The sequence below is a fragment of the Phalacrocorax aristotelis genome, chromosome 2 (genome assembly GCF_949628215.1).
Source record: "Phalacrocorax aristotelis chromosome 2, bGulAri2.1, whole genome shotgun sequence".
Lineage (NCBI taxonomy): Eukaryota > Metazoa > Chordata > Aves > Suliformes > Phalacrocoracidae > Phalacrocorax > Phalacrocorax aristotelis.
In genome coordinates this window covers 150,145,113-150,158,021 of record NC_134277.1, presented here as the reverse complement: position 1 = coordinate 150,158,021, position 12,909 = coordinate 150,145,113, and positions in this window count along the sequence as shown.

The window sequence follows — 12,909 nt, the reverse complement described above, 5'->3', positions numbered from 1 at the left end:
CCTGGGAAGCAGTGAATGAATGATTTGGTTTGCTTTGCTTGCATACACGGCTTTTGGTTTACCTATTAAACTGTCTTTATCCCAACCCATGAGTTTTCCCACTTTTACCCTTCTGATTATCTTCCCCATCCCACCAAAGGGGACCGGCTGTGTGGTGCTTAGTTGCTGGCTGGCATTAAACCACAACAACAGTTACAATGATAAATCCCTTCAGCTTCATCTCATTATTATTGTTATTATTATTATTATTCCTACTATTATCACTGCCTTTCCTGAAATACATGCGGAAGTTATTAGCCAGATTTATGTAAATGAACGTTTAGGATTGGGTGAGTAGTTTGTATCTAGAGCAAAGCACCAAAATTCATACAGAATAGCTATCAAAACACGAGAATGTTGGGGTATCTGCTGTCTATAGAGACATCACTTACAAATGTGAGAAAAAAAAAAGTCTTAAAAAAAGCACTTTTGTTTATATTTATTATATATTTAATGGTTACTTCTTATTATTATAATTTATCTTTCTCTTGGTCTTCCTTAAACAACTTGTGAAATCACTGATCATTTTAAAACAAATGGTTCTGTGATTTAATTTCTGTTAGCTTTACTCTTTACTGGTGAATTCTGAAAGAGAGGGGCCCTAGCTGTTAATAATCTGAAGTAACAATTTCATGTTATACAATGTAGATAATAATTTTATGTGAATTCATTCATTTTTCTTTATACAGAATCTTCTAATATTAGGAAGAATTAAGAACCTCTCTGCAATTGTTAGGATTCATCCATAAGATTCTGCCCTTTACTGAAATAAACTGGGAAAGTAGAATAATAAGTATTCTGTAGCTGTACGCTTCTACGGGAGAACTTATCTTGGGCCGCATCTCCGGGACACAGGGCTCTACCCATCCTGGGGACAGTGATGCACAGACATCAATGTGATGGATACAAACTGTCCGTTTATTTGGCTGCGTCACACGCTTGTATAGCTCTTGCGCTTCCTGTTCCTGCCACTCCTATGGGGAGGAGTCTATCTTTCCGTCACATCCCGTGATCTTCCGGTCACCGATCCCTGTCTATTCCCCTACATCTCCCCCTCCCTATGCTACTAAAAATTCTACAAAGCTACTTGCGTAAGCGGATACATATTGCGATCAGGTCTATATTCATGTAACTCTCGCAGGCGCTCTTTGATTTGTCTTATAACACAGCATAACAATGGCAGCCCACAAGTAACCATTGTTACTACACACAACAAGATCCCCCCAATTATTACTGTCCAGTCCCAGTTCATATCTCTCTTTTGCTGCCCTTTCCCAGTGTTGCTCTCGTTGCAATATTGCTTGCGATCTTGTCAAGGAGCTCATTTCTTTTCCCAATGGTACGGCTAGCATGAGGATCCATGTCAGCAGACGATGCAAAGAGACAACTCAGAAAGGGATTATTCATTGTACATCCTTGCACAGTTCTGCTTTCACACACTTTGCAGGCACCCACTCTATGCGCCCTTCATTCTCAACCGCGGCGTAGCCCCTCCCCAGGCATCTGAGTTTCCATCCTCTCTCCCATTGCTCACTGCCTGGGAACCTTACTCGTACCTGCGGATAGCGCTCGCCTGCTTGAGCTTTGCCAAAGTGCTTCTCCACTGCTGTAACTTGCTCCTGCCCGCGTATAAAATGATTAAGTGAATATAATGCACGCATTAAGATAGTTTGCTGAGCTGCTATGGGTATAGGTCCCTTATACCCCTCCCCCTCCCCAAGATGTATTATTTTTGCTTTCAAGGTGCGATGAGCGCGTTCTACTATTGCCTGCCCTGTGCTATTGTAAGCAATGCCGTGTTTTAATACAATATTCCAAGCTTTACACCATTCTTGGGTACTTCGAGCCCGAAAGCATGGTCCATTATCTGTTTTTATCTCGGTAGGCTTTCCAAGCCACGCCATTACCGTGGTCCAATGCGCAGTCAAATGCGTTGCGGTCTGCTTCCGATGTTGAGTAGCCATGATGACTCCACTATATGTATCAATTGTAATTGCCAGGTGCCGTCCGGGGGCCAACTGTGGACATTCAGTAAAGTCAGTCTGCCAGATATCATTTGCTTCCAGGCCTCGAGGGTTGACTCCTGCCTCCCACAATGGCGAGTGCTGACAGTAAGGACAGGTGGCTACTACTTCTCTTGCTGCTCTTATTGAGATGCCACACTCATTTGCCAAGGCTTTAGCACCCAGGTGCAGTTGTTCATGCAGTTTCTTTGCCTCCGCCAATGTCCAGACTCCCGCGGCTGCCTCATCAGCCATGCGATTCCCCTCAATCAGTGGTCCAGGCCCCGTCTGATGACTGCGAATGTGAATTACTGTCACAGTTGCTCCTCGCTGTGATAAAGCAACCTCTAGCATCAAGGCAATTTCCGTGTGTGGTACACCCTCTCGTTTCACGGACATGACTAGTTTATACACATATAAGGAGTCTGTGCACACATTGATATGCCGATCTATATCCTTTCTCAGGGCCATCTCTAGCGCTTTCACCTCCAGGCACTGCACACTTTTACCCTGCTCCTCATACGTCTGGCGCATCCAACTATTCTCTTGTTTCCACACTACCACCACTCTGTTTGTCTTCGAGGAAGCGTCTGTGAAATATGTTGGTCCTGGGTGAGGGGTATCCAAAACTCTACTATCCACACTCAAATCCACCACTTTGGCTGTCTCGGCCCACCTCTGTACCGTGCCTGTGACGATTTTCCCTGGGTATGAGTATACTGCCAATTGTATATCCTCTTCACTCTCTACTACCTTCTGCCATTTCTCCCCATTCCACAGCACTGTCATCTTATTTGGCTCCTTTCCAAAGATTCCCTTGCTTTCCCGTCGCATATGCCAAATCATTCCCCCAGCTACCTTGACTTTTGTGGAGAATGCATCCTTGGGAACCTTCTGATATACCCATCGCAGTGGTTTTTCTTCCCCTGTCCGTATTTGATATAGCAATCCTAACCCTCCACTGGTGGTCAGAATCCAACCTGCAATTAATTCCTCCTGGGGGTCCCACCGCCATACTCCTTCCTTTTGCATTCGACGTTCTATCATCTGCAACTGCTGGACTGCCTCAGCATCTAAAGTCCTGGGCTCCCATGGGTCGGTCCCTTTCAGCAACGCATAGAAAGGTTGCATCTCCTCACCGGTGACGCGCACGAACGTCCGCAACCACGGCAGTGCTCCTACCAGCTTCTGTACATCGTGTAAATTTTTAACCTTAGGTGTAAGTTTAATAGGCTGAGCTTGTATGGAATCCCCTTGTATTCTAGCACCCAGAAATCCACACACTGGTCCTCGCTGTACCTTTGCCTCAGCTACCTTGAGGCCCTGTCCCGCAAGGCCCCTTTGGGTGTCGGAAAAGACTTGTTCACACAATGCCTCGGTGGGCGCAGCTATGAGGACATCATCCATGTAGTGGATCATGTAGATTCTCTCCCGATACTGCTGCCTTACTTGCTGCAATGCAGAAGCCACATACCGCTGGCAGATCGCTGGAGAATTTTTCATCCCCTGCGGAAGTACTGTCCACTGCCATCTACTACCTGGTTCTGCGCGGTTCACCGTGGGCAGAGTAAAGGCAAATCTCTTTCTATCATCTGGATGTAGCGGAATGCTGAAGAAGCAGTCTTTGATATCTAAAACAATGACTCACCATCCTTTTGGGACAGCACTCAGATCTGGTAGGCCAGGTTGGAGAGGCCCCATGTCCTCCATTTGCTGATTTACTGCTCTAAGGCCATGCAGCATCCTCCATTGGTTTTTATCTTTCTTTTTTATAGCAAATATAGGGGTGTTCCACGGGCTCATCGAGGGCTCTAGGTGCCCTGCTTCGTGCTCTCATTTTACTATAGCTCTTACAGCCTCTGTTTTCTCTGTTGTCAGGGGCCACTGCTCCACCCAGATGGGCTGTTCGGTTTTCCACACCAACTTGCGCTGATGAAGCCCCTCTGAGGCAGTGGCCCTTATGCTAAATTTTTCAACCCGATCCCCATCTGGGCAAGGGCGTCTCGCCCCAACAAGGGGCTTGCTACCCCATCTGCTACTAGTATGGTCACTACGGCCGTGAGGAGCTTCCCTGCCTCCTCCTCCATGACTTTGAGTTTCACAGGGCAAGTACTAGTCCTCGTCTGTTGTTCTCCTCCTACCCCTATTATACGTTTTCCCATGCCAAGGGGCCAAGTTGGTGGCCACCGTTCGAGTGGCATCACTGTGACGTCTGCCCCGGTATCCACTAACATTCCCATGCATATCCGTGCCGGGCAACTCAGCTCTTGTGGGGTAATCATCACCGCCGCCATGGGTCTCTCGTCACAGCCTATGACCAAGGCCACGCGGGGGCTGTGACCTGCAAATCTTGCTGGTTCTGCTCCCCTGCCTGAAGGTTCACTCCCCCTTGGCCCGCTACAGTGGGCCAAGCTCCTGGTGCTGGCACCATGATGGGGGCCATTTGACTCACAGGAGGCGCGAATCCCCCTCGCTTCGCCCTCCTTTGGCCGTTTCCCGGCTTTGTGGTTGGACAATCTCTTGCCAGGTGTCCTGGCTTCCCACACACCCAGCACCTCCCTACTGGGCGCGCTCCTCCTCCATTACGTCCTCCCCTTTCCGCTAGCGGGCACCCAGCTTTAAAGTGCCCTTGCCGCCCACACAAGTGACATCTCGGCCCCACCCCGGCCGCTTGCACCATCACCCTTTCTTCGCTTCCACAGTCAGGGTTCTGGCAGACGTGCGCTCCCGCACCGCCACGCTGATTCAACGCCTCCTGGCGCAAGACATGCCTGATGGTTTGACCCAATGAAGCCTCCACTGCCAGGGTGCGGAGGATATCTTTTGTCTGCGGATTTGCTTGATTTCGGAGGCAATCCATAAGGACTGCCTCCTTGGCTGCTGGTGTCAATTCTGATTCTATAATAGCCTTCTGCAACCTGTCACAAAACGTTGTAAATGGCTTTGCTAGTCCTTGCTGTATCTTTTGCCAAGGTTCCGCTTTTTTTTCATACCTGCCCACTTTGCTATACGCTCTGCGGGAACTCTCCGTTACCCCTTGCAGCTCCCTGCCCCTCCTCCAGGAGCTATCCGGACAGGGAATATCCCGGGCATCTCTATCCTTACTCCATCGAGGCTACAATCTCTGGCTGTCAGCCGCCAGTTAGGTAACTCGACTGACTGTCGCTGGGGTGCCCCCTTCATTAAGAGTCCTGTCTGCCGCTGAGTTACTTCCCCTAGCGCGCGTATAACTTGCTGCAGCTGCTGCAGCACGTCCTCCGTGGACCCCTCCGGAGCTGCAGCGCTCCGGACCTCCCCTTTTGGCGGTCCCTCTCCTCCCTCACTCTGACTGATCCTCCGAGTCCCTGCTGCCTTATGCCTCTTTTTTGCGTGGTGCAGGCAAGCTGCCCCCTCTTCCCACATGTGGGCATCGGTTTCTCCCCCAATATCTGATTCGCTGCTACTCGAGGTTGTTCTATACCCCCCCTGTCCTCCCCTCCAGGCACCCCAATCCCCCTCCTCGTCCGACTCCCATCTCAAGGGTTGCCCCGGGAGCCAGTCTCGAGGGTCGGGCAGAGGGCGGTGCCGCTGCCGGCGCTGGTCATCTTTCTCCTTCCGCTCCGTCACTCCCGCTGCGTCCGCTGCCACGTCACCCTCCTCGCGCGCAGGTACCTGCGCCTGTGCCAAATCATCCCAGGGGTATGCGGGGGGGGGCATTCCAAGGGTCCTGCTGGCTCAACAAGGAACACCGCCGCTTCCCGATCCACCTCCTTGGGAGCCTCAGACTGAGTCGCTGGCCAGGCTACTCCGTCCGAACTCTCCCCTTCTCTCCCACCCCCCGCGATGCTTGCCCCTGTCTGCGTCCCCACTGCCCCTCCTGGGTCTATTTCTGGGCTACTGTCGCCTGTAGCACCGTGCAGGCACCACCGCGCCTGCCACCACGTCTCCTGATCATCCCGAGCTTTCAATAGTAACCGGTGTATCTTTCCCCAGAGCTGTATGTACTGGGTTTTTCCCATCATAGCCCTTTCGGCTAACTCCTCTTTAATCCTCACCCACTTATCCTTATTAAATATGTCTGCGGGACTCCGTATGAGCCCCTGCGTAATCATCCATTGGATGGCCTTTGAGGTAGGCGCCTTCGATATCAAAGTACCGTATTCCTTCCCCAATCCCTTCAGTACCTTTACGACTGATTCCATGGCGCGCCCACCGACTTGCGGCTCCCCGTCCCGCCCCTGCGTGCCTCAAGCTATCTTTTCCCCCGGCGAACTTGCCAAGCCGCCCCGCCGATCACGTCGGGGTCACCACTTGTAGCTGTATGCTTCTATGGGAGAACTTATCTTGGGCCGCATCTCCGGGACACAGGGCTCTACCCACCCTGGGGACAGTGATGCACAGACATCAATATGATGGATACAAAATGTCCGTTTATTTGGCTGCGTCACACGCTTATATAGCTCTTGCGCTTCCTGTTCCTGCCACTCTTATGGGGAGGAGTCTATCTTTCCGTCACATCCCGTGATCTTCCGGTCGCTGATCCCTGTCTATTCCCCTACAGTATTCAAACAAAAATTGGTCTAGATCCAACATTGTTCAATATTTCATTTCTTAATTTATTAATTACATTAAATATCCAGTAAAAGCTGCAGATATGACACAAACTGGTTTAGTAAGAAATCACAGGTTGCTAACACAGTGATTCAAAACTTATTTATTACACATCTACAAACAATCCAATAAAATGAGTTTTTAAATAGTCGAAAAAGAACCGGTTTGGAAAAAAATGTACGTCATCTTTAGACAGTGGAAAATTTTATTCTGCATAGTGGTGAGTTGGAATCATCATAGGAAACAGTAACATGCAGTTTCCTTGTGACTTAAGAGTGAACAAAAAAAAGTTATGTTGTGATGTGCTGAAGATGCTGTCTTGTATAAATCAAAGACTTAATGAGTGCAAAAGCTGCAAAGCTCACAACCTTAATATATGATAAAGTCTTATACTCTTTTAAGTAGTGTTGTTCTCTATAAATAATATCATTATGATCTGTTCAGTGAATGAATTGATCTGTATGACTAAGGGCTTCAGAACAGTATATCACATAAGTTTTTCAACATGTCACATTGCTAAACTAACTAAAATAAATTTCTATGCCATAAAAAATGATTCTGCATTTTTTGAAAGCAGTTTAGTATGCTTCCTTTAGGTATACCAACTAGTGCGTGTTTATTAGAAAACATACCTTGAGTGTTTAAAAAACTAAATTAAAAGAAAACACTTTACTTTGCAGCAAAATGACCAGTAATTGTCCTCATCTTACTTTGTATACTAATGTGCAATGGTATTTGAAACTTACTATTTTCTAGTCACACATATGAATGGATCAACTAATAAGAGCTCTATTGCTTACTAAAGACCTAACTTGAAACACATATTTGTAAGTCAAACAATATATTAGCTACTAAATAAGGCAAAGTACTTCTAAAAGAATTTTGCTAAAAGAATAGCAAAATAGCTAACTAAGTTTAGCATAAAATGATGACCTAAGTAAGTGAAATGAGGAAAAACAACAACAAAAAAACCTCCAGATGGATGTAAATCTGAAAAACATTTAGGTAAATTTTATCCAATTATTACAATAAAATCTAAATGCCCACTTATTTTTCTAAGAAACAGGAACACAGTCATTCTGGAAAGTACTTATGCTGTTACATAGCTAGAATTGAATAGAGCTTTTTAAAGCATAAGATTCTCACCAACTTCTGGAGAGGGTTAATGAGGAATTAACATGAAGACTGTATAGATTATATTATGATATATAGCAACCACAAGAACTGTAATCCAGATGCATTCAAAACTTTCATTCAATAAACTCTGAAAATTCTTTATTCAGACCTGTCATTTATTCATTTGAATAACCCAAATTACCTTTTGATGAAGCTTTTCCACAGAGTATTTGTAGAACCAAGATTTTTCATCCTGTGGTAGATTTTGTAATCCAAAAGTCCAACGGTCCTTATAAATTTCTGACAAAGGTCTGATAAATTTCTCAGGGTGTCACTCTTCTACTACATGCTGCCAAACTGACTTTCCATTAGTTAATCTTTATTTTATACACAGGACAACCTAATTCTGATTATAAATACCTCTTGATTAAAATAGGTGTAATTGTCTTGACTTCAGTTATTTCTGTGGGGATCTATACTGCTGTGTAGAAGAGGTGACCTTGTCCCTAAAAATAATCAGACAGCTTGACTCATTGTTGGTATACACAGAAAAGTGCAGGATGTTAAAAGTTTCCATTAAGAACTTTATTACAGTTTTTGATTTACTGCTTTATTTCATTTTAGAGAACTCCTGTAAGATTCTAATTACAGAAGGAAAAACTAAAACACTCTGTCCATGAGGATAAACAATAACAGCCTTCAGATCCTTACACTATGCAAATATTCTCTAAGCATCAGACAGTATTCAAAGGTCTGAACATAAACACAATAAAATCTTTTGTGTAATGAAAATACCTCCGTGGGAAATTCCACAAACATACCAAGTTAGTATTTACCAAGGTCTTTAAGAAAGTACACTATAATTGCAAACTTACAAGAGACACAAATTAAAAAATAAAACTTGTCATGACTATTGCAAATCAGTATACGCTGTATTTCTGTCAATATGAAGAAAAAATTTTAAAGGTGGCATTTTAATACAGACTTCCTGTTGTGTGGCTGAGCTATTAATAGTTTGCACAGAAAATTATACAAACACTTATAAATTCACCACAGTATTTCTCATGATTTTCAATAGACATTTGACAAGGCTATTGTAGATCAGAAAGATGAAGCCTGTAGAAAAAGTAATTTAACACGTTCTCCTAACTCACTTTATGGAAAAGTAATTAACTCCAAGTAAGTTAAATGTTTTAACCAAAGTTCATACACAATGTTAAAAAAAAAATGGCTTTAAATTCAGATTTTACTGTCTTCATTTGCAGCCACTCAGGTGTGTTTATTTGCAGCAGAACTTGTAGGAAACCTGTAAGGTTATGTGGAATAAATGAGCATCTGTTTCATTAAGTTATCTGGTTAAGGACTATTCAGTATTAAAGGAATAACAAATAAGAAAAAACAGAATAATTAAGCACACAAAAGCATGCAGATATTTCAGACCAGATGGCCATGGAGACAACAGAGAAGACCAGAAGCCATCAGTCATTGAGGGATGGGCTCTTAGAGGAGCAGCTCAGGCACTGATTTTGTCACTGATACAAAGGGAGAAACAAGACTGACATGAGTATTTTGGGATATTTGAGGGGACTTGTGGGACTGTGAAAAACTTATTATGGTATGTTCAGGGCAAGGGCCAACAGGAGGAAAAGGAATGAAACAGGTGGATCAGGGAGGAAGAAGGATGGGAAAATGGAGGTGAGTGGGTAAAATGGGTCCATTGCATGCAAGCAGGTCACTGTGCTTGTCTGACCCCTGCATAAGGTCCATGCAGTCTAGCCTATCCTCTTATTAAATCCTTAACCTTTTTTTGATGTATAACCTCACTATCCTGTGTAAGTGCTGCAATATATAAGTGTCAGCATATGGAAAAAAAGCTGGGGGTCACAGGGCATATAGCATTGTGTACCAGCAACTGGAGAGACCTGGCTGTATTTATCTTTCCTGAATGAATTCAGTTGTGAATGTGTGTGGCCATGTGTCATTCATTAACAAACATCAAGCTAGACTAGCCAGCAAGCAGGAGACTGGTATCTGGAAATGCAAAGGGTCTGAGCCAGGGCCTGGCCATGGATTTTAGGTGGATTTAGGTTTTGTGCTAATGTTTGAGAGATCTGTGACTGCGTTGGCACAACATCGGTGCGAAGCAAGCGTGCAAGTGCATGCATCTGTTTGCTAATGAACATCAAGCTTGATGAGCTGGTGAGCAGCAGGAAACCTGCATGCCAGGTAAGGGGCCCAGCGTCCAGCCATGGGCGTTAAATGGACGGAGAGAGTGTGTGTGGATATTTGAGAGATCCATGATCTCTAGAAAGGTTGGACTAGATGATCCCTGAGGTCCCTTCCAACCTGTGATTCTGTGATGATTCTGTGTGTGAATCTACACAGTGAGTGTGTGTGACTTTTCACTTTAGTCCTGATCAGCCAGAAAGAAGAAACAGGACCGTGCTGCTTTGTATGAATGCTGTTGATGTTCATGGGGACTGCTGCTAAAGGCAGTGCCCTCTCTGCGCTAGTCTGTGTGTCCAGCCATGTGTGCTGGTTTTCACTGAGAAGGGATTAATTCAGAGATTAATTCAGAGATTAATACAGACTGGGATCCACCTGGCTGGAGAGCAGCTCTGTGGAAAGGGACCTGGGGGTCCTGGTGGACAGGAAGCTCAACACGAGCAAACAGTGTGCTGCTGCAGCCAAGAAGGCCAACAGGATGCTGGGTTGCATCAAAAAGGGCATCACCAGCAGAGATAAAGAAGTCATCATCCCGCTCTACTCAGTGCTTGTCAGGTCACCCCTGGAGTACTGTGTACAGTTCTGGTCCCCGCTCTACAAAAAGGATGTGGACAGGCTGGAAGGGGTCCAGAGAAGGGCCACCAAGGTGATCAAAGGACTGGGAAGCCTGCTGTATGAGGGTAGGCTGGGAGAGCTGGGTTTGTTCAGCCTTGAGAAAAGGAGGCTCAGAGGCGAGCTCATTACCAGGTGCCAGTACTTCAGGGGTAGCTACAAAGAAGATGGAAAACTCCCTTTTTACAAGAAGTCCCATGGAGAGGACAAGGGGGAATGGACACAAGTTGCTCTTGCGGAGATTCCGATTGGACATGAGAGGAAAATTTTTCACAGTGAGGACAGTCAACCATTGGAATAATCTCCCCAGAGAAGTGCTTGAGTTGGTCACGTTGGACTCTTTCACGAGTCGTCTGGAGAGGGTGCTGGGCCATCTTGTATAGAGTGTGCTCTTCCTAGAATGGTTGGACTAGATGATCCCTGAGGTTCCTTCCAACCTGTGACTCTGTGATTCTGTGAAAGTTTGCTGATGATACCAAGCCGGGAGGAGTGGCTGATACACCAGAAAGCTGTGCTGCCATCCAGCGAGATATGGACAGGCTGGAGAGCTGGGCCGAGGGGAACCTCATGAAATTCATCAAGAGCAAGTATAAAGTGCTGCACCTGGGGAGGAATAACCCCATGCACCAGTACAGGCTGGGGGCTGACCTACTGGAAAGCAGCTCTGATGAGAAGGACCTGTGAGTGCTGGTGGACAACAAAATGGCCCTGAGGCAGCAATGTGCCCTTGTGGCCAAGAAGGCCCACAATATCCTGGGATGCATTAAAAGGAGTGTGGCCAGCAGGTCGAGAGAGGTTATCCTCCTCCTCTGCTCTGCCTTAGTGACACCACATTTATTGTACTGTGTCCAGTTCTGGGCCCTCCAATTCAAGAAGGGTGTGGAACTCCTTGAGCAAGTCCAGTGGAGAGCTACCAAGATGCTCAGGGGACCGGATCATCTCCCTTATGAGGAAAGGCTGAGAGACTTGGGTTTGTTCAGCCTGGAGGAGAGAAGACTGAGGGGGGAATCTTATCAATACTTATAAATACCTAAAGGGTGGATGTTGAGAGGATGGGGCCAGTCTCATTTCAGTACTGCTCAATGACAGGACAGGGACAGGGCAATGGGCACAAGTTGGATCACGGGAAGTTCCACCTCAATATGAGTAAAAACTCCTTTCCTGTGAGGGTGCCAGAACAGTGGAACAGGCTGCCCAGGGAGGCTGTGGAGTCTCCTTCCGTGGAGACATTCAAATCCCGCCTGGATGCATTCCTGTGCCCCCTGCTCTAGGTGTGCCTGCTCCAGCAGGGGTGTTGGACAAGATGATCTCCAGATGTCCCTTCCAACCCCTACCATTCTGTGATTCTGTGATTTATACTGCCTGGAAATTCCTAATTCAAAAGTCACTGTGTTACATTTTCCTATGGAGGAGCAAATTGTCTGATATGTAACAACTGTTTACCTCACAGAAGCACTGGATGGCTATAGAATTTATTCTCAAATATGCTACTATCTTTTATGTTCATCACATCTGCCTTTCACCTTCTTTCACACATTTAAAGTGTACTGTCAAAGCATCATTGAGGAAGTTCCTGAAGATTTTTCTGGTTAATGTTATGTCTAAATCTTTTAATGTTATCTTTCATAGAAAACTGAGTATGTGCTATCCTCCTGCTAGACAACTTTATTGAATCTAAATGAATCTGAAGACAAAATCAGTGCCATCTAATGCTGAACAGAATTAAGTAGAGGAAATGAAATTTTTTCTATACGATATTATTACTGGCTTGTAATAAGGTGCTTTCTTCTGTATCTATATATCAGAGAAGAATGAGACCATCTGAGAAATATTTGTTACAACCCACCCCCCATTTCCAATTTATCCCATTTTTGGAACTTTCAGTTCAATTACATATTTAGCTACTATTGGATTCAACATAATAGTATAACAGATATGCTTCTACTGCATAACTTTTCAGTCATATTTGCTGGGTGATTAACTTCCAACAACAAAAATCAAGATGTTGTTGTGTTTCCATCATTCATACAGAGTGTCTATTTTGTAATAAATATTCTTGATACATTTTTATTATTGTGAACAGGGTTTACCTCCTTGAGAAAATAAAAAGCTATACAACAGTTATGACACTGCAGTTGATATTTCTGGCAATCAAGCTTAATTTAGTTGCCAAACTGAATAGATCCAAACCTGGATATATTCCTTAAATGTCAGACTCACATCACTGTGAATATGACCCATCGTTTCCCCCAAGAACTGTACCTTACTTTAGATTGTGTTCTTTGAGCAGAAAGTCTTGAAGAGGCGCTTGACCAAAAATTTC